Consider the following 23366-nt stretch of genomic DNA (forward strand, 5'->3'; position numbering starts at 1 on the left):
TGCAGCTATTTCTGGCCACCAGTGTTTTATAAGACCCAGTGGCGGCCGACACAAACAAAAAGTGGAGGGCAGGTGGAAGGGGTGCGGTGGGGAGCGAGGGAGCGGGAGCGCAGGGGCGGTTGATAATTAAAAAAAATAAGACTTACCTGAAGCTGCACGCCACCTCGCGTCTCGGTGTTACACTTCCTGGTCCCAGCAGACACTGGGACAGCATCAGAGACTCCCTGTGCGAGCCCCCCGCTGTTCTCTTGCTATTACCAAGCATGAGAGCTGCGCAGGGGTTGGCCTGAGCGGGCTGGTTTAACGCTCGATCAGGCAAAGGGAGTCTATGCTGTTTCTCCAACCCAGCTGTGCAATACAGCTGGGTTGGAGAAACCTAACTGCGCCTGTCTGCTTGGCTGGCCTATGACAGCCGGCCAAACAGACATGCGCACTTGGTAGTGCACACACCACTCCATTCCTCCTCCCTCCCATGGTCCGGCCACGCCCCTCCCTACACGTGCTGGCTCAGACAGCAGCTGAAAAATAAAACCATAATAAAATATTGTTTTATTTTTCATCTGCTTGCTCTGAGCCAGTGGGGCGACGCTCCTCTGTCATTGCGAAGGAGCTGCCACTCACAAGACCTATGGTGACTGCATGTACCTCAGTGGAAATATTTTTTGCGGTGCAGCTACATGGCTGCTATTTTATACTACAATTATCTAACCTCGGTCTAAAATATATAATATGTGGCCTAATCATTTCTCTATCATATTTTTCAAAAGTGCTTAATTATGTCATTCATTGCAGCTCAAATGTACTGATGAATTGGACCAATCTACTGTTTATGACTGATGTGCAATCCTTTAAAACCATCACTACCTTTTATGTTATATTGAATTCATTGCAGCTCACATTGCTGTAGCACCCTCAGGCTCAATCAATTTGGAGGTACAACTGAGCACATCCATTTTTAGGTTTTGCCTGAATCCTTATAAAATATATTGTAAATAAAAAGACCCTTAAAACTGGCTTACACCCACACATTACTTACCATTGGTTGGTGTTAAGTTTTGAAATACCACAGCATAAAGTATATTTAATTGGAGATGCATGCACAGACCACCAACCCGCACTTGCAGCTCCTAACCAGCCAACTGCTCACATTCAAACAGCAGCACACTATTGGTGTATAAATCTGTGTGCTGTCACTAACCCCGGGCGGGTAACTACGCTCCGCCAGCGGAGTTTGTCACCCAAAACCTAAGCAATATTCTAGTGGCCTACGTGATAGGTGACACAGGTGATATTCTACAACCGAATGGCATGACAACAACTTGAGCCATAATGTTACTTCTGTTACCCTGCTTTTTATTCGTCACCGGCCCCTGTTTGCCTCCTGTTTCCTCCTGGAGCTTTAAGTATTTGTCCTGCTGAGGATCATGGACCAAGTACCGCTTCCTGTCTGCAGCTAGTGTCCTTCCGCTGGCCGCTGACTTCTCCAGATATTTGTTTTCATTTACTTGATGCACTTTTATGAGTGCATGTGTTTGCAGCCCGTCCCGCCTCACCGCTGGCCATGTTTCTACATGCTCCCTGCCATCATCTAACCACTGTCTGCGCTCTTGCCCCAACCTCCCTCTACATCCCCTCTTCCTTGTTTAGGGTGGGGGTGGGGGGGGGGGGGGGGGTGGCCAGCTCCTTACCCTCCTCCCTCTGTCTGTTCTCTTTAAAAAAAACATTTTTGCAGTTTTATTATAGCACCCACTTGACCCAATGGCGTTGGAGCGCTCTTATAGGATCACCAGTTACATTACAGAAGGTCGGTTTCCCATATTGCCCCTCCCACCCTCACCCCACTGTCTCAGCTGTTTTATAATTTTTGCAGTTTTGTATAATGCCAACTCAACCTGAAGGTATTGGAGTGCTTTTCACAGGAGCACCAGGTACATTACACTGAGTTGGATTCATTCATTTTTTAATCGGGGGAGAATGATTTGCCCTGCATCACAGGATGTTTAGATGACACTGAGAAGCAGGTTCCCCAGTTGTTGACAGCTCTGGCCGTAACGCCACATCTTCTTGACCCGAACCTCCAGTGGCTGCTTCCCCTGTTATGACAGAGGAGCGTCGCCCCTTATTGAAAGCCAGCAGATGCGAACGAGAAAAATAAAATGATAACAAAACTATTGTATTATTTTCTTTTTCGTCCGGCAGGCTGCCAGCCATGTAGTGGGAGGGGAGGGGAGGGGCCTTCCACGCTAAGTCTGCCACTGCAGCTGCAGCATCAGGGAGGAGGGGGCAGTGGTAGGCACTGCTAAGTGAGCATGACGGTTTGGCCGGCCGTCAGGGGCCAGCCGAACCGTCATGCGCACTTACAGCCAGATTCATCAAGGGAAATTGCGCTCGCAAAAGGCCCGAGCGCAATTATTGCATTTTGGATTAATCATCCCAAATGCAATATTCGCTATTACAGATTTCGCATTTTAGCGAGGAATAGCATTTAAGGAATCTCTATTTGAGATTCCTTAAATGTAATTCATGAAACTTTTAAAATGTGCGAATTCGCAATTTCCGGCCGCAATTTACCGCGAAGTCTGAATTCGTGGTAAATAGCGGAAACTTAAAAAAATACACTTTAGTGCATTTTTCTAAGTGGTATGTCACACACACACATGTCCTTTGGACATGTGTGTGCGCCACATCAGGCTACATTTCCATTTCAGGGGTGCTACAGGGTGTCCTTTGGACACCCCTGGCACCCTTGAAATCGCAATCTTATTTGCGATTAGCAAATTGCTCATCGCAAATAAGGATTACTCCCCATTCATTCCTATGGGCCTTAGGCCTTAGGCCCATAGGAATGAATGGGGAGTTATTCCTTATTTGCGATTAGCAATTTGCTAATCGCAAATAAGGAATGTGTAGGAATCGCAATTTATTTAGCGATTCCTACATGAATCCCGTTTTGCAAGTCCTTAATAGCGATTCCTTAATAATCGCTATTAAGGACTCGCAAAATGGCAGAATGATGAATCTAGCTGATAGTTTTTCTCCAACCTGAGCTGTGTTGCACAGCCGGGTGGAGAACCAACACAGTCCATGTCAGAGTGCCGAACCAGGGTGCCCAGACTAATCCCAGTGCTTTTCTCATGCTGGGAAAAGGATTCCCAGCATGAGAGAAACGCCTGGATTGGCATCTGGGAGGCTGCGCGGTGTGCAGCAGTTCCTGGACGTCCAGGAGGCGAGGATTGGGAGCAAGGAGGCGGCCTTTGGAGCGGCAGGTAAGTGCAATTTTATATATTTTTTTATTTCTGTCTTCTGCGATCCTCTTCTACCCGCCTCACCACTTTGCAATGAGAACTGCCACTACTTCGAACCTCCCTTCCTTGTGTTGCTTGCCCCTCCCATCCTCAGATATGCTGCAGCCCTTCGCCCCACTATTTCCGTCCAGCACAAAGAAAACATTGACAAAGCCAAATAGCTCTCGCTTAAGCATTGACACAAAGAATCTCTGCCATTGGCCAACTTGCTCTTGCTCTATGTCAGCCTCGCACCTGCCTCTTTTCCGTTGCTTATTCTTATTATTCCATTGCTTATGCTTATTATTGGACCAGCTTTAAATAGACAATTAATTGCAATGTCAATAATCAGCTATCATGTAAGTGCAAATACAATTTGCAATGCTGATGTCAATACATTTATACCATCCCAAAATGAATTCTTCTTCCTGGGTTTGTCCTGCAAGATGGTTTGCACACTCAAAATTAAAATCTAGAGGGATATGTTTCTTTCTAATGTCCAACGAACAAAAATACTTAATGATTTTATTTCTATTTTTGGTGCAGCTGACTGAGTATGGTGAGAATTCTGTCTTTGATGCCTGTATGATGGCAAGCCTCTGTTTAGGAAGATAGTAGGGGCACATACTTTGGGTGTTGATAAATACTGCCTCACTCAGCCTTTCATCTTTCTAAGGTCGATAAAATGAGTACTATTGAGTAGAGTAACAATAAAGATCAGTTATTCAGCACCAGTGGGTGAACGTGTGCTTTACGAATACACATTATGTTGTGTTAAGCTCACAAAAAGTTTAATTCATAATCATGAAATCAATGTGATCTAGATTCAAAGGCAAGAGCCGGAAACATGAGACAACCTAAGATCAGTGTTGGCTTCCATAGTTCTCGCACAGCTTTGGTAGATATACTACAGTATACGCCTGAAGGTTTTTTCTGACAAAAAATTCTGCCCAACCTCTCACTCTGCCCATTGTTGTTCCAGACACCGGGACTTTGAGCATTCAGTCAACACTGGGTCTGCATTGCAAGCCACTCACAGGCAAATGCGAGCCAAAGGTAGCCAAGGGCTATTGGAAATATACCTAAATGCACAAGAAACTAGGAATTAGTCTATGAAAACCAAAACTTTCCTCTCTGATGTCAACATCGTTGAGCTTGGACAGTGGGCGCAAATTGTCCAGATTCATAGGCCAACCACATGTACAAACACACCAAAAAGTTTTGAAATTAAAGGGGAAGTGTGGTGGGCCCTGATTCTCAAAGTTGATGGCCAAAGGGACATATGGCAATAGGGAAGGTGCATTAATAGGAATAGAAGTAAGATAACAAATTAGCCGAATAATATTAGATAGCTGGAAGAGTTTCAGTGTCCTTCCATTGATGAACTGCAGTAACCAGATAGACTCCTGAGAGGGATGATTTTTCTGAGCGAAAGCAGCAGACTATACTAATGGTGATGACAACAACTGTTAAAAAGAGAGCCAGATTTTAAAGAAACTCATGGAGAGTAGGTTGGAGAGGCCCTGAGGGAGTGTGAGTTGGACAGGACGTTTTAGGGGACTGGAGGATAAAAAAATGAGTAATAGAGATCAGAAATATTGACATAGTCATGGAAAATATACTTAGGATATTGGAGAGACCAAGAATGTAAAAGAGCTCATGAAATTAGCAAAGAGGCGAGAGGAGTTGGCCTAACGGCTAGGGCGGTCGACCTCAAATCTGGTGAACTGGGTTTGAGTCTTGGCAACAACGCTGAACAATCTGTGATTCTGGGCAAATCAATTAATTAAGAATAGAGAGAGGACTTGCACAACTGAGTGAATCCAAGATTAACCAATGTAAAGGTCTGTGGCGTGCTGCCAGAGATGACGCTGTCTGTGCCAGTCAGCGTGAACAATGAAAGACTACTATAAGGCTTCCCCCACTTGGAGGAGGACTCCCCGGTGCACAGCACAAAATAGACTATCGAGTCTGAAGTTTTATATGTAGTTCATCCAAAAGTTAAATCCACAAGATAAGGAGATTTCTTAAATTTTAATCCATATCCATTAGTTTCATGAATAGTTCATCAATGCTTGAAGGTGCATAAAGTAAACATAATCCTAATGAGATGTAATCCAAACATTAATAATCCCAATGCATTTCGGGCTGATGTCAAGCCCTTTCTCAGGGGACAGCTCTACAAACATAAAAGAAAACATCATAATGTCACTAAAATTGTACATATACCACAGTATCATTAAATTCATGTCATGAACTCAATGTAGTGCATTTAGCAACTAATGGTGTATATAGGGACGCTCAAAACATAACCCAATGTGCAGAAACCAGCACCCATAATATGCTCAATGCTTGTTTTCTGTTGAGCATATTATGGGTGCTGGTTTACGCTGCATCATACCTTCCGTTAGTTAGTGGTTTGGTATTTACACTCTTTAACACCGTTCCAAGATGGCACCGGTATTTTCGTTTTCGTTTAGTCCTTCTTTTATGGTTATCATATACACAGCGCGTTTACTAACCCCACCAACACTTCGATTGTTTGAGGTTTCCTGCCGGATGCAGACAGAGGGAGTCCACGGACTTCATTCATTGTGAGTACCTCGACCGAGAACCAGTGTAACCGCGGCTATGTTGAGGCTTATCCACCGCGTGTGGTTGCTAACGGGATCTTATGTTTTTCACAGGCTGTAAACACTGTTAATCACGGATGTAATCATCCCCGTGAGTATCGAGCACATAGGCGTTATACTCGTGGGTGTGTTTGGCACACTGCAGCACTTGCTTGCAATATTCGAGCACTGGGGTGCGATAAAGTGTTATCCCTTTCACTTTTTGATTTAGCATGTTTTCGGTTGTTGGCAAACACAACTCTTTTAATAACTCACTTGTACTCTCCGTCACAGGGCATTTTTTCATTTCTGCATTTCTGCACATTGGGTTATGTTTTGAGCGTCCCTATATACACCATTAGTTGCTAAATGCACTACATTGAGTTCATGGCATGAATATAACGATACTGTGGTATATGTACAATTTTAGTGACATTATGATGTTTTCTATTATGTTTGTAGAGCTGTCCCCTGAGGAAGGGCTTGACATCAGCCCGAAATGCATTGGGATTATTAATGTTTGGATTACATCTCATTAGGATTATGTTTACTTTATGCACCTTCAAGCATTGATGAACTATTCATGAAACTAATGGATATGGATTAAAAATTTGAGAAATCTCCTTATCTTGTGGATTTAACTTTTGGATGAACTACATATAAAACTTCAGACTCGATAGTCTATTTTGTGCTGTGCACCGGGGAGTCTTCCTCCAAGTGGGGGAAGCCTTGTAGTAGCAAATCAATTAATTTCCCTGTGCCTTACAAAAAATTGATGTTTCCTCATGTAACACAACTGGTGCTATGTAAAGTGCTCTGATACCCGATACCTTTGGGTCAGGTTCACGCTATATAAAAACTCCTTAAAAAAAAGAACCAAAGTAACAAGAAATAATTCTGAGTTTTGAAGAGCTTAGGTGAATATTGAACTGCACAGCCATGAATGTTGACTCACAAAAGTGGCTGTGGTAGTGGAAGTAAGATTTTGGTTTCTATTGTATGTTCATTATGATACTCAAAGAAGTGGGTCAGCTTGTGATGAGCTCCTCGTTGACTTATCTGTTTAGGTCGACCCTACAAGAGACTTATTGTTGGCTTACCAAGAACCTATGGGGGCTTAGAGCTCTTTCATTGCCTACTATTGGTTGGCTTTATTGTCACTCTAATTTGCTTGCTTATTATTTGATCGCTCTTCTTGTTCTAGCTTGTCCATCCTGTATTTGCCCCGCCCCCTTTGATCGTACCCTCTGATTGGCCAGACTCCATCCTTCCACTACTCACCTTTGAGAACTTTTTTTATTGCTTTTGGTTAAGCAGACCTTGACAGTAAATACTTTTTTCCTGCACTGTCTTTCTATCCCAAGTGTGCTCCACTCAGATTCCCACCCGGGCTCCAGGTTTCCCTCTTGTGTACTTCTTCTCCCACCTTTTGCGCTCCATGTCGTCCTCACTCTTGAGTGCTTTTCCCCATGTGGCTCTGGCTTCTGTCCTCCCCACACTGCAGCACTCTTTGTTGTTCTCGCTCCCTCTCCTTTGGGCTTAGTGTTAATCTCTTCAAGTGTGTCTCTCCTAAGCTCTATAATGCTTTCTGCCTCGTGCCATGCTTTTCTCCCAGAGAGAAAACGTTGTCTGTTATACCTTCCACTTTTTGATGAAAAAATCTTTATTCTTTTTATTTACTAAAGTAAGTGGCATCTGATATCTTGAATATGTGAATGAAAAGTCTAAGCAAATGGCACATCTTTCATTCTGCATGGCGACCCTTCCCGGCTACTAACTAACCGTTTTAATTGCAAGGATTGCTCTTTATCCCTCCCCCTCTATCCAAACGACCTTGCATAGGGGCAGAGAAGATCAACTTACTAAAATGTCGAGAGTGGTCAAAGCTTGTCTGCTGAATTGTCGATCCCTCCCACGACACGCAGGCGATATTTGGCTTTCCCTAAACTCTCACTCCTGCGACCTGATGTTCTTGACCGAGACTTGGAACCAATCCTGATATTAGCCTGGTGATCCTCCCGGATTATCGATTCATTGGGATTAATCGCCCAGGCTCTAAAGTGGGAGGTGGGATCGCTGCTATCCTTCGCTCACACTGGAAGATAACGTCCGGGAAATTGGAAAATACTGGCCCTATTGAGGCCATGTATTTTAGCATTTCTGATACAACACACCTGATTGTAGCAGGGGTGTTGTTATACAACCCCCCCGGTACACCACCATCCCATCTCACAGAGCTCCTAGCAACCATTGCAGACCTCACACTGAGACATCCGTATTTTACTATTCTAGGTGTCTTTAATCTTCATGTAGATGACACCTCATGCTTAAAAGCTAGTTCTCTCGTGGATACCATGGCAGGCATGAACTTCGATCAGAAGGTACAGGGTCCCACCCATCGCACGGACCATACCCTGGACCTCATATCTACTAATCTGTCGGGCTTGTCCACTTCGTCCCCTCTTCCCCTTACCTGGTCGGATCATTATTTAATCCCTTTTAACCTGACCATTTTCCGGACACCGGCCATTTCCACTAAAGCCAGAGACCTCAGTAGGAAATGGCACAAAGTTACCTGTGATGCTCTCGAACCTATACTTGCAAATGCAAATTGGCAGCCCTCAGGTGATCTGAACGCCGATGTTGCTAATTTTAATGTCCAACTCTCCTCGGCAATAGATACTATTGCCCCTTTGCAACCCCTCTCATCGGCTCGAGCTAAACCTTCAGCTCCATGGTTCTCGCAGGCATTACGCAAAGAAAGAAGTGGCTGCAAGAAGCTCGAGCGCTGTTGGCGACTCACCTATGACCCTCTCGCCAAAGTCACCTATAGAGCTGCATTAAAAAAATGTCATAGACTCAAACGCGCCACTATGAAAGAATGTTTTGTGAATAAAATTAACGCGGCTGATAATTCTGCTAAATCATTGTTTCAAATTGTGAAGGAATTCACTAAACCGACGGCTCTTGCCAGCACAATTAAATCCAGCCAAGAGCTTTGCGACAGCCTGTCTGATTTTTTTCATAACAAAATCATTGACATCTTCTCCACCTTTAAACAGTCCGATGTGAGTTGATCTGAGAGTCCTGCCCAAGATACAACTACCCCCCAGGATAAAATGCTTTGTGCTTTTAAACCAGTCTGCTGAAAGTACGACGGTGTAAATCTGGATCACCATTATATCCAATTCCCTCCCAGGTTCTCACCACCCTTGCTCCAGCTATCACTGCCCCTTTAATCTCAATATGGAACTCTTCCATATCCTGAGGCCAGTTTCCCACAGTATGGAAGCAGGCCATGCTGATCCCCATCTTAAAAAAGGCAGAGGCCGACCCAGCTGTATTCACCAATTACCAGCCTATATCACTCCTCCCTAAAGCAGCCAAGATACTGGAAAAAGTTGTGCAGGAACAACTGGCCGATTACTTGGAATCCAGAGAACTTCTCCACGGCTCACAATCCGGATTTCGATCCGGGTATAGTACGGAGACTGCTCTGTTGGAAGTAACCGAGACTATTCGCGAGAGCACGGACAGAGGCGAGGTAGCCATGTTGGTGCTCCTCGATCTGTCCGCGGCTTTCGATACTGTCTCACACACCATCCTACTTGACAGACTCCATAACCTAGGGATTCGAGGTACTCCCCTGGCCTGAATAAGATCATTCTTAACGGGAAGAACGCAGCAAGTCTTCTGCCTGCCCTTCGCTGATAAAGAAAAAAAACCCTTGAGCTGTGGAGTCCCCCAAGGGTCGGCACTCAGCCCCCTTTTTTTTAATGTATACCTAGCACCGCTAGCTAAGCTAATAGAAGACTGCGGGGTCAGAGTGGTCTCCTACGCTGATGATACTCAGCTAGTATTTTCATTTAGAAATCACTCTGACAATGGCCTATCCAATTTTAAATGTTGCCTCTCTAACATTGTATCATGGATGACGTGTAACACCCTCAAGTTAAATACTGACAAAACCGAGGTGCTATTTTTCAACCAAAGGACCCCATTGCTTCCTTCTGTGTGGTGGCCGTCCGAGCTCAACCCTCCTCCATCCCCTGTTGAATCTGCCCGGAATCTGGGCTTTGTAATTGACAACGAACTGTTGTGCAAGGCCAGAATCAATAAAGTCACCTGCGCTTGCTTTGGCAAATTGCGCATGATTAAAAAAAACTTCCCTTATCTCCCCTTGGATTCTCGAAGGACGGTCATTCATGCCCTCATCACCTCCCACCTGGACTATTCCAACAGCTTATATGTGGGAGTTCCAGCCTATCTCATTTACCGGGTTGCAGATCATACAGAACGCGGCCGCTAGGCTGACTTGCAACATCCCTTACCGTCACTCAATAACACTGCATCTGAAGAAACTCCACTGGCTCCCTGTATCCTCCTGCATCCAGTTTAAAACCCTGGTCTTTACCTTCAAGGCACTGAATGGCAGGGGACCAGGATATCTCCGACGAAGGCTTAAGCTGGTGCACTCATCTCGAGCACCTAGATCCAACCACCTCCGCCTGCTGTTCCCCCCCACCCCCCTGTTTCCAACGCTCCAGGAAAGGGGGTAGAGCTTTTGCAATGGTCATGGCTAAGCTCTGGAACAGTCTACCCCTAAGTCTCAGGCTTATCGAATCGGAATCCCTGTTCAGGCGCAGCTTGAAGACTTGGCTGTTTTCCATCCTCTAGCCCCCTTTTGTTTATTGCTGTTCTGCTGTCTACAGCGCCGAGACACCCCTGTCGAGGGTAGCAGCGCGCTTAATGTCAAAATAAATAAATAATAAATAACACCAGTAGAAGGATGTCATTGCTCCCCTTTTTATTTTTTTGTTAATAATGCTTCAAAGTGCAATGTCTTAAGTTACTAACAAAGCGAATAGGTCCCGGGTGAGATCTATAGACTTTCCCAATGCTTGTTTATTATGGTTTTCCACATATGTCTTTTTTTCTTTCTCCATTCTCCATCTGTTTCCTCTTTTCCACTACTTTTCCTTTTCTCTTTTTCAAACTATCAAATGTTTCTAAATGCTGTATCCCAGCAAAGGCCACATGCACCACTGGTAGCAAAGGGCAAACTCCTGGCCATCACTAATGGACGCCCGTGTGTACAGCTCTATTAGGCAGGTCCTACAGTCCTTGCAAAATATTGCTTATTTTAGTAACATAACATATTATTGCAATGTTCTCCGGCCAGCCAAACCTACAAAAAATCTTCTTGTTTTGAAAAAGCACTAGGTTAACACCCAAATAGACGTAGGGGATTCCCACCGTTTTTCATAAAAACATTCCCTTTTGGCTTCCTGACCGAGATATTATGCTGCCTTGACGTAATCTCAGGCTCGCGCTCGGCCGCCTCGAGGCACGAGGGCCAGGGAGGTCCTGCGGCCGCCGTCTGCTGTATTTGGGACCTGGTCAGTAAACAATGGCTCCATAACTCATTGCAACTCCCTGCCAGCGACCTTTTCCTGTTTTAGATTGTTCCAGGGCTGCAGGGGTGGGAGCCTCTGGCTTGCCGCCCCGCCTCTCTGCTTTCCTGTGCTATATTTAAGCAGTTCTTCGTACAAGTTATTAGGTTTGTTGGCCAATAGTTACTTAAACATAAATTCTTGAAGACTGCTTAAAACACCTTGACTGCTAGAGCAATTCCCCTCCTGTGCTGGAAGTTCCAATAGTCCATGATTCATGACGAGCTGAGCTCGTCATGAGCACACGACCAGTGTACTGCATGACGAGCTGAGCTCGTCATGAGCAGGGAAGGGGTTGCAGTGGTTCTATATATGGATAAAGTACCCCTTGCTGTACAGCATAAGGCTATTGTAAATCTCAGAGGCATGCCATAGAGAGGAATGAGGTCTAAGGATGGGCTGTGGCATGGCTAGGCCTTTTGCCACCTGTGGCGGCCCCTGCGTTTGCCCCCCACGGTGGACGAATGTAAGAGCTGGGGGGGAGGTGGCGGTGCTGGTGATTCATCCATGATGGCCACAGGTAAGAGCGGGGAGGGGAGATGCTGCAGCCCCCAAAACGCGTGATGCCCAGGGCGGACCATCCCCCTACCCCGCTTGCCATGCCATTGTTACAAAGTCACAGAACTCCGAGGTGACTTACAGTTTCTTAAAACGTAATAAGGCGATATTTTGCTACCAACGATAACGGTCACATGATTCTCCTTTCCCCGACTCGCATGTGAATCCTTGCTCACTTCTCCTTAGTAAACAGAAACTATGGGTAACAAAGCTCAAATAAGTGTGTAATATGTACTACTTCTCTTGGACCTCTCAGCTACCTTTGACACAGTTGATCATTATACTCTAATACAAAAGGGATCATTTTGATGGTAGTTGAACAAGCGTCCGACCACAATCATATTGGTGGTGGGACCGGCAGACAAATAGTCTGCGGTCCCACCCGCCAGAATAGGATGTGACCACCGTTTAGGCCAGGATAATTGAAAAAGTCATGTTTTAAAAACCTCCATGCACAGTGCTGGCCCCATGGCAAAGGACCACAGGGAATTGGGCCCTGCTAGGGGCCCCAATGACTCTTTTTGTTTGCCTTTACATAGCGTGTGCCCGCCATATAAAGACTGGGGGAAAGGGACATCCTAAGCCCTACGGCGGTGGCTCCGCAGGCACCGGCTTCATTGTAGGTGCTAAGGCTTTGACCGCCACCTTGATGAGCTCCTTGAGCCTGTCCGAGGCATGAGTCTTTCCTCCTGCCCAAAACGCTCTGACCACCAGTTTTGTAATCTGTGGAATGGACTGATACACTGGATGTCAGTGGGACCACCACTGATTGCCGGTCGGTGGCAATCCCACTGACATCAAAATGAGGCCCATTGACTCTACAAAGCCGTCGTAGAGGGGAATGCTCTCGACTGGATGTCAGACGTATCAAAATCAAACAAATGTCATCCATACCCCCACTTTCTCATTCAAACCATACTTCCCAAAAACAGGGGTCCCTCAAGGCTCTATTATCTCATCCATGATTTTCAACATCTACATAAAGTCATTACCAGTACTGATCAATGAGTTTCACCTCACGTGCAATAACTATGCAGATGACACACAAAGACCGACTCAGGAGGAGCGTGCTAAATGCAGAAAAGCACTTCGACGCCTCGTTTGAAAAGCACTATATAAAAGCAATTACAATTGCAGTTTTGAAAATAATAACCTTATCAAATGCGCCATAACATTGGTAGTAAAAATATTTTACGCCGTTTAATTCAGAAAGTTCTCACTCTCCTCTCGTTGTCCAGAATCTTCAAGAAGCTCTAAATTGGTTACGCCACGAGGAGGCAAATGAGTTTGGAGTGTGCACTGTATGCAAGTTAATTTTCACTGAAGTGATGACTTTCACTGAAGAGTTGACTTTGCACTGGTTGGCTGAAGCTTCTGTGCAGGCATCACAAGTTGGCAAATTTTGAGGTGGGCGCAACAATAAAATATTTTACGAAGAAACGTAAAATTGTCTAACTTCAGTTCACACTCTCACATTACTTAAGGGAGGATGCTAACTTGATGGAAGGTAGTAAATAGGTTACACACAGATCCCTGAGGATGCTTGTACCACACATAATATAACACGTTGACCTTTACAACACGTTGATTAAATTGTGGGCCTTTACCACACATTTTGTGGAACCAACTCTCTGTCTCCTGGCCTCTCTCTCGCTGCCCCTCTCCCTTTATGGTGGCATTCAGCCCCAGGGTATATTTAAATAATGGCACCAGGTGCTCAAAGTGGGTCTGTGGGGAAAATACTTCAGAAAAAGAGTTTATGAAAAAGTTTCACAAAACATTTTTTACTCAGCAGCAAAGTGTTTAAGCTCAGATGCCCGCAGATTTTGTACAATACAAAGTTTGACAAGTTAGCCTAACTTCAATGATGACCTTTAAAAGTATGCACTGGCCTACCAAATAGCCCATTACTTCAAAGAGATCTTAGGAAAAAGAAATATTTCAGAGAAAATAACTTGAGTTAATACTGAAGAAGACCTCTAAAGATAAATGTGGAGTTTTTCAAATGTATTAACTCTACACATTGCACAAGGTTAGGAAAACAGACGAAACATTTTTTTCGTAAATACTGGTTTGTGCCTTGCATCTACTATTTGCATCAGCTGTGCATGCATATGAAAGATTGTTTTATGACTCGGGTAAAAAGCCCTTTCTGGTGTACACTTGGGGGCATATTATCAAGACAGGAGATAAAATTATTGCCGCTTTATCGGCAGAAAACTGCTCTATGGAATTCCAATCGAAGCCCATGTTAGATGTGAAGACATCTAACATGGGCTTCGATTGGAATTCCATAGAGCATATTATCAAGCCCATTATCTTGGCTCAATGAGGATAATATGACCGCCATCGCGCTGGCAGTACCCTCCGGGTATAAAATATGTTTCTCCAACCGTATAGGCGCAAAAGGAGGTGGGGGTGTGGCTGTCATATTTAAAGAGCAGCTTACACTAACCTCTTCCGCCCCTACTCTTATTCAGGGACTGGAGGGGTTACACTTTTGCTTTCAGGTGGGACCTCAGCTATCCCTAGCGGGACTAGTTATATACCGCCCTCCTGGTAGGGAGGATTCCAACCTGACTACTCTGATGGATACTATCGTTCAGAGCTCCATCCTTTATCCTCAATTTCTCGTTGTCAGGGATTTTAATATCCATATGGACAGGGAGGACTGTGTCCCTGCAGAAATACTGAGGTCCACATTAAATGCAGCCAATCTGAGACTCATTAACGAGGGCCCCACGCACAGAGCGGGCCATACGCTTGATTTAATATTCTCCAATATTAACAATGTGGCGGCAGAGGCGCCATTACCGTTAGTATGGTCAGACCACTCACTGATTCCATTTCAACTAAAGATAGCGGCTGACAGACCTGTGACAAGCAAGTGCTCCTTTATGAAGAGACAATGGAAGAAGCTAGTCCCTGCTACTATGGGCCCAGTTCTGGCTCAGAACACACCTACTCTTACCTCAAATGTCAACACAGACGCACAGTTACTTAATGACTGTGTCGGGAATATGGTGTCATCCATTGCACCGGCAACACGCGCAATATCTAAGCGAGATTCCCCTTCCGCTCCCTGGTTCTCTCAGGACCTCAGAATACAGAAGGCTGACTGTAAGAGGTTAGAGAGGCTTTGGAGGTTAAATTACGGACCCCTAGAAAAAGTCCGATATAAGGAAGCATCCAAAAAATTGCATAAAGCCGTTAGAAAGGCAAAAAACAGTTTTATGCAGAATCAATTCAGCAGGCAGAACATTCGAGCAAAGAAACCTTTAAAGTGGTACAGTCTTTTTTTAAACCCAGGTGTGTTGAGAGGGAGGTTCCCCCGTCGACCACGCTGTGCAACAGCATCTCAGACTTCTTTGACTCTAATATTAAACAAGTCTATGAGTCCTTCGGGCCGGAGAAGAAAACGGTAAAAACGGATCTGGTTGTCAAGGTGGAGGATGTTGATACTTTGACACAATTCCAGCCGATAGCTCTGAACGTGGTTATGCAAGAACGAAGTCGCTGTAAATCAGGGTCACCTGACGACCCTTGTCCTCCTAAACTTTGGAGCACCATAGCTGATTTTGTGGCCCCCACAATACAGCAGATATGGAATATGTCCATCTCCTCGTGGGTGTTCCCGAATATATGGAAACATGCCACTCTCCTCCCGCTAAAGAAAAAACCAAATGGGGACCCCAAGGACCTTAGCAATCTTCGTCCGATTTCTCTGTTGGCAGCACCAGGCAAAATGCTTGAGAAAGCTATCCAGCGCCAACTGAATAAATTCATTGAAGAAAATAAAATATTACATGAGACACAATCAGGCTTTAGACCAGGCTTCAGCACTGAGACAGCACTAATTGAGGTGGCAGAGTCAGTGAGGTGGTCGATGGATTCAGGAGACATAGCGATGCTGGTGCTCCTGGATCTGTCGGCCGCTTTTGATACGGTCGACCACGTTAGACTGCTGTCGCGACTGGCTGAGAGAGGCATCCAAGACCAGGCACTGAGGTGGATACAGTCATATCTGACTCAGAGAACACAGAAGGTGGCGCTGGGGACCATTTCTTCAACTCCTAAGGCCCTCAGCTGTGGCGTCCCTCAGGGATCGGCACTTAGCCCATTATTATTCAATATCTACCTGGCTCCACTTTTCACGCTGATTGCCAACTGGGGGGTCAAGGCAATTTCATATGCCGACAACACTCAACTGGTGTTTCCGTATTCCGAGGTGTCGGAGGCGTCCTTTTCGAGTTTCAAGGGCTGCCTCCAAGATGTGGCATGCTGGATGAACACAAATAAATTAAAACTCAACGCTAACAAGACGGAAGTAATCTTTTTTGGCAAAGGCCCCCCTCCTCCATCTGAACTCTGGTGGCCGGCGGAGATGGGACAGGCCCCTTCGCCTAGCCATACGGCAAAAAATCTGGGGGTGCGTTGGGATGACAGTTTGTCCTTTGCCTCGCACATCCAGCGAGTAGTTGTCTGCTGTCTGTGTAAGCTGAGGAATCTCCGTAAGATTCTTCGACTCTTACCAGAAAGCTGCCGAAAAAACAGTAATCCATGCCACAGTGACATCTAGGCTGGATTACGCAAATGGCCTGTATCTGGGCTTACCAAAGTACCTTATACAACGGCTACAACTGGTCCAAAATGCGGCTGCAAGACTATTAATGCGGATCCCTATCAAGCATTCGGTCTCTCCGCACCTTCTTTCACTTCATTGGTTACCAGTTGCAAGCAGAGTCAAATTCAAGGCACTTACGCTGGCCTTCAGATCTCTATATGGCACCTGCCCAAATATCTGAAAACCCGGTTGCCAAGATACACCCAAGCTCGCTCTCTCCGATCCAACGGCCGCGTTCAGCTTGCAGTTCCTCGAGTAAAAAGGGCTCGGCTGGGAGGACGAACTTTTTCGGCCAATGTGGCGGCACTTTGGAACACCCTACCCCCAGCTCTTCAGCAGGCTCCCTCCGAGCTCTGCTTCAAGCGGATGATGAAAACTTGGCTTTTCACCCAACCGCACTAGACGCTAATACCCCCAGTCCTCGTGGTCAAAACCTGTTCTTTTAGCGCCGGGACACCTCCTTGTGAGGTAGCTGTCCGCGCTTTATAAAATTCCGTATTATTATTATTATCGCCGAAAGTGGCGATAATTTTATCTCCTGTCTTGATAATATGCCCCTTAGTTCTATAATTTTTTTTTTACAGGAAATATGTTGTTTATACCTTAGATAAACGTCTAATACCTACGTGCAACACATTGGCCACTGCACCTCTGTTCTTTCTCCTATTGTTTTGTTTCAAGGTTCGAGGAGTGAATACATTGCCACCAGTTTTGTCATCGTCTTAAAAATGTATTATTTATTTAATTGATGTTATTTACTATGCAATGAAATAAAAGTTGGCACTGCGCCATCATTGGTAGTAGCTCTGCTGAAAAGCATTAGCACTTTCATACAGAGGCATAGCAACATTGATGTGAGAACAAATCATGAAATCTGTAGCAGTTCTGCTGAGAAGTCGCTACTGTACACGAAAGGTGTTGGTGGTCCTGTGGCTCAGTGAACTAATGCGTCCATTGCAGGGGCCTGTGTTCAACCTCATGGTCACAGGATCAAATTCCGCCAGGTCCACTCATTCATTCATCCATCCGAGGTTGATAAAATGAGTACCAATGAGTTGGGTAACAACAAACATCTGTTATTCAGCTCCAAGAGACCTCTGGGTGAACGTGTGTTTTACAAATGCACATGTTATGTTATTGGCGACCCTGCTGACATATTCTTGTCCTGCCCAATAAAAGTATACACATATATGACAGTATACACATATATGACAGTATACACATATATGACAGTATACACATATATGACAGTATTCACAGAGAATTGTGAATACGGTAATATAGAACAAAGGCTGTCCTACTGAGAAGTGTTATTCCTGTTCATAAAAAAGATAGCAGCCTGGTAGAAGTGTGTTGACTCTGTCCTATTAAACGCACATCAGCCCTTGTGTTGGTATTATGCAGTAAATGAATGGGAGCCATGCAGAGAAGTGCTGGTGTCTCAATAAATGTATGCATAAGAGAAGGGACAGCTCTAATAATCTTGGGGATCCGGCTAAGTGCTTCATTAAATAGATTAATGTTGTCCTTTTGGGTGCTTAGAGGAACAAAACATTAGAACAAATATTTTAGAAATGTTCCAGGATTCTTGAAACAGCCTTCAAAGTGATTCTGTGAAGGTCAAAAAGTCCGCACCTGTAGAATGAGTAAAAAAACACAAGGGTCGAGCAGTTGCCAATCTAACTGATCAGAATACAAATTACAGTCACATGAATTTTATAGCTGGGAACATGGTAATCCAAGATTTGAGCCCACACATTTATTTTAAGCTAAAGCAGTCCAATAATAGTCAAAGTTTGACCTCTTAGGTGGTAAATTACTTTAACAAGTCATTATGGGTGCCACATGCTCAATACCATGAAAAAACCTTAGTCCAAACGGAATCAAAAACCTACACAGAAGTCCCCCAGCTGTTAACAAGAAAGAGTCTCCGAACGAGTCAAAACACAGTGAGAGACTGTGCCACAAGTGTGCCCAACCATCACTGACAGGGGCAGTCATTAACAAAATGCCTTATGTCCTTAGCCAGAGAGCCTGGCAGATTGGACCTCTGGTTTAACACATATAAAAGAAGAAACCAACCATTCAGTGACTCTTACACTGCTTATTGTAGTAGGTCAAATCATGCACAGTGGCCTGATGTACTAAACAAATGTTCGTTTGCAAACCCTGCAATTTGCACAACTGCAGGGTTTGCCAATGTAAAAGTGTTATGGACAATGTACTAAACCCGTTTTGTGATCCATTTCAAATCACAATTAGGAGGGTTTATATAAGGGGTGTCCTCTCCGAACGGTGCCTTACAGCTGTATGTATCACTGGTTTGCAACCGCAGTGCGGTCGCAAGCCGTTGACCCATTACCAACCCCTGAAAAGAGGTACTAACCAATCTGCACAAGAAAAGGTTTCCCTTTGGGACACACTCCCCTTTGTGGATAGTGTCGGGCAACCTAGGGGAGGCAGGGCAGGCGGTGGTCCTGCCTCAGTGGGACCCACAGCGGACCATTAGCTAGTCCCCTCGATCAATTCCCTGAGGGCAATTTTTTTTTAGAAAGGAGCACTGGTTACTTTAAAGACCACAGGTTGCTTGAACAAAAATAGCAGTTTCCTCTTTGGGGATGCAAATAACAGTTTTTACTGTTCCTAGCAGGCTACTATCCTTAGATTTGGGCCAATAAAACGGGGGCGCAAAGAGTAACCTGCCTAATTAGTTTTCATTAGGCAGGTCTTCCTGTGAATGGAGATTGTATGATATAACCAATTAGCACATAGTTTGCATTGCAAAATCAAAGACAGGTCGCAATAAGTTGTGTCACAATTTTCAACCACTTTTGAGACCTTAGTACACTGGGCCTTATGTTTTGTGTCCATCACATCAATTTGCTTTCTCAGTGAATGACCAGATTCCAGAAACATTAATCTACGGATTGATACATCCCGTCCTCTTTGATGTCCCATCAAAAGTGATAAAAAAACTCCATACAACTTATCATCAGCAGCATACAGGGAATCATACATCACAAAATAAAAACTAAAATTGTCCAGAATGTTGATGCATTATAAACTGATGCATCATAATTCACCAATAACCTTAAAAAGCTGTCCATTAGTTAAGTTTGAGCACTAATTCAAAACCCAGCCTGTCATTATCCCCTCTGACTTAGCAACCTACATATACTTAAGAATGATAATAGTTAATACTAATAGCAGCATTTGATCAAACACTCCTGAATCCAAGGGCACCTCACCTCCAGCTCAATGTCTTTCTTGACACAGACAACCCTAATTTCACTTAATTATGAATATTGACATTCTTTTATAGGGATTCCTCAAGTCTTTCAAATTTATAGATTGTGGGTCCAATTCAGTAGGTGTGATGTGCTCTTATCTGACTAAATTCTGAATTTCCCAGAATGAGCCACAGCTGACGCGTAAGCTTTGTAACTTGTCCCTCCATCTTTAACTGACACTTCTCCCTTGTTGGATATATTCATCATTATCATACCCCCTCATTATTTGATCTCCACACAGGTTCTTCTATGACCCCAGCTCCGTATACGAGCACGCCTCTTACTCCCAACCTCCACCGTGTCCATCCTTGAAGGGCAGTAGCTTGCCTCAGAAGACAAAAGATGTCCTCCCTCCCTACACTTCCCTTTGAATGGCAATAGTTGCATTCACTATGGCAAACACTGCTGGATTACCCAACGCCAGGGATTCACATACTTAGCAGATTTGTATCCACACTGTATCCATTTATCCAGGAAACCTTTAATCTGACATTTCATCGAACACAATTCAATTCACCACCTGGCACAGAATGTCAGGATCATTCTATGTCAGATCACACAACACTCACCTTCAAACCTTCCAGCTGAAATCCACAAATCTATTCAAATAATCAATTGTACTTATTTTCCATCTGTACTTTTCAAAACAAAATGTCGCGCTTACAAGATTGCAGAAAACCTTTACTCAGTTTGTTGATCTGGGCTTTCATGCCTGCAGATTTGATCCCATTAATTAATAGGCACATGTATTTCTATCTTTCAGTGTTTGTGCGGTGCCATGGAGCAAGCCAAGAAAGATTCTACCACTACAGCCTCTGGACATTCCCCAACACCATCCCTTTTATACAAATATCTTGACAAAACTCTAAAATAGTGTGAGGCTAGGGCTGATTTTAATATGGCCCAGAGACAGCTTGCACAGAAATTGTGATGTATATGATATATAAAGTATATACATATATATATATATATATCTTGGAAATTCCGTATTTCAACAAACACAATCCAAGTATTCAAAACACGGACACGGACCACAACTCTGGTGCTTCTTGGTGTTTAATTCAGTGCATGGACATCATGACGCGTTTCGGCCCCGCCTCGGACCTTGATCACATGACATATATATATATATATATATATATATATATATATATATATATATATATATCACTTGCAAACCTCATCAAAGAAAAGGCAGAGGCCACATTAGGCGACATCATGGAGGATCTTTATTCCAGTATGCAACAGTGCGGCTAATGCATTTCGGCTGTGTAGACTTCGTCAGCGCCGGGAATAAACAGGAGGTTTAGGCGCCAATACAACTATTTATGTTCTGCCACCACCGGATTGGATTGTGGTCCGCTCCACCCTAGAAACTTCAAAGGCTCACTTGAAGCAGATCTCAAATGGTTAGAAGAACTGCCAGTCCCAGAATGCAATGGTTTTGACTGGGTAAGTGATGCGAGGGTCACAAAATGGTTATCCGGGCTGCAGGACGTCGTGATGCTATAAAACCAATGTCCTGTGTTGCGCGGAATGCTGAAACCTCCTTGAGTCTCCAGACCGCATGACCATCACATCCGGGTGTACTCTTGGCGGGGGCACAGTAGACAATGCTTCTCGCCCAGGGTGGAGCTTTGTGTGACCCCAACACCGCCTCCTCTCCTCCCGGATGCAGTGGGGGCACTGGTCCTTCCAGTAACTTGGGCAGTATTAATGTAAACAGCATATTACAGACTGCAGATGGACGCACGTAAAGTGTGTGACCAGTGGCCTTGCTGCATATTAAAATTATGTGGTTATAGTTCCGTAAATCAATTAAGGAGCCATGTACTAAAAATGTCTTTACTTATTACGAAAGATATATATATTTTTATAGAGATGTATATATATTTTTTTACATATATGAAGGTGTACATTTATGAAATTCTGTATATATTTGTGATTTTAACTTGTACATTCCACTGGAATCCCCATGTAATCCTTTTGCAGTCTGATTTGTATATATAGTGCGTTACATAGTCTGTTTTTCAGTTCTATTTTTGTAATGTCACAGCTGTTTATAATTTTGTGTTACCTTGCACTTTAAATTTGGCACCGGTCCATGAGTAACGCATCATGTGATCAAGGTCCAGGTCGGACCGAAACGCGTCATGGCGGCGTACTGATGCAGGGCGGAAAACTTTAAATAAATGAAGAAACGCACGAAAAAATTGGGTCCGCGTTGTCTATCTGAGTCCGTGGTTTGGTTACTGGATTCTGGAAGGATAGAGTACTGCAATATTTTGGTGTCAATTTGCTTCTTTGACACGAGCGGATAACCCCTCCTTGCTATGGGCGTTGCGGCATTGGAAGCAGCTGGTCTCGTCTTGGCGGGACGTACTCAATTGCTCTGGTGAAGAGCGAGCCGCATGGAAGCCCCTGGATACCGTGGAGAAGTTCCTGCCTGTGGTGCCGGAATCGAGGTGGCCGGAGTGTTTGAATCCGAGCGACCTGAAGATATCTGGAGAGGTAGGAACATATCGGACTATCCAGTTAGGAGAGTGCGGTGTGTGGAGTTACAATTGTGCTTTAAAACTCCCACTGTTTAAATCCCCATCGCCCGTTTTGCATCATGGCCGCGGAGGCGTTACGTAGCCGAGAAGAGGCGGCGATCGACATCTTTGATGATTCCCCGGCTGGGGGGTCAACTGTGACGGTGCAGGAACAGAATACTGCACCTTCAGTGAATACTAGCGCGAGAGACTTATTTAGGCGCTTGGAGAAATTGATGCGTGCCGAGCAGGCCAAATGGTGGGAGGAGAAGTCATTAACTCGCTATTTGGAGGTGGGCAGGGTCCCCAGAGGGTTGCGGATTACTCTGGCGCCTAGCTATGAGAACCCTGACCCGCCATGCTTGGAGAATGGGCGGATGCTAATCTCGAATCATCAGCCAAATTGATAAGAATACTGGTGAAATATGCAGCGAGTGTGTAACAGGGTGTACACGAGGTCCCCAGTCATCGGACCAACACCTCCGCATACAACTACCAGAATGCATCGGGACAGGTGGGACTCCGGGGATATGGACAACAATGTACCTTTACCCTACTCCCCTGTCTCTCTCCCCCCTCAGGACACCAACTCCGGTATCGCTGATAAAGCTGTCGAGGACTGGCCCTTTAACTCGTGGCAAGAGACGGAGTGGGAGGAGTCGGCCTACTACTCGTTTCCGTCAAAAGGAGTCAGCCCCGAGGCACAGGTGTGCTTGTTCACCCGGAGGACGGAGGAGGAAGGCGAGGAGAGGACAGAGAGCGAGGAGAATACGGAGACAGGAGGAGAGGACGGCGGGAGAAGCAGGAGATCGGAGGAAGCAGCAGAGAGTAAGAGAGGCGGAGGACGAGAGCGGCGTGGGACATCAGAGGCCGGGAGAGAGAAGGAGAGTCACCTTCAGGAAGCAGAGTCGGCGTCTGCTACGGACGGAGAGAAGCCAGGAGGCCACCGTTCCCGCGAGTCGCCCAGCCACTCACCCAGGGGAGGTGCGTGGCTTTCACAGGTGCGTGACC

Source organism: Lissotriton vulgaris, chromosome 9 (genome assembly GCF_964263255.1).
Source record: "Lissotriton vulgaris chromosome 9, aLisVul1.2, whole genome shotgun sequence".
Taxonomy (NCBI): Eukaryota; Metazoa; Chordata; class Amphibia; order Caudata; family Salamandridae; genus Lissotriton; species Lissotriton vulgaris.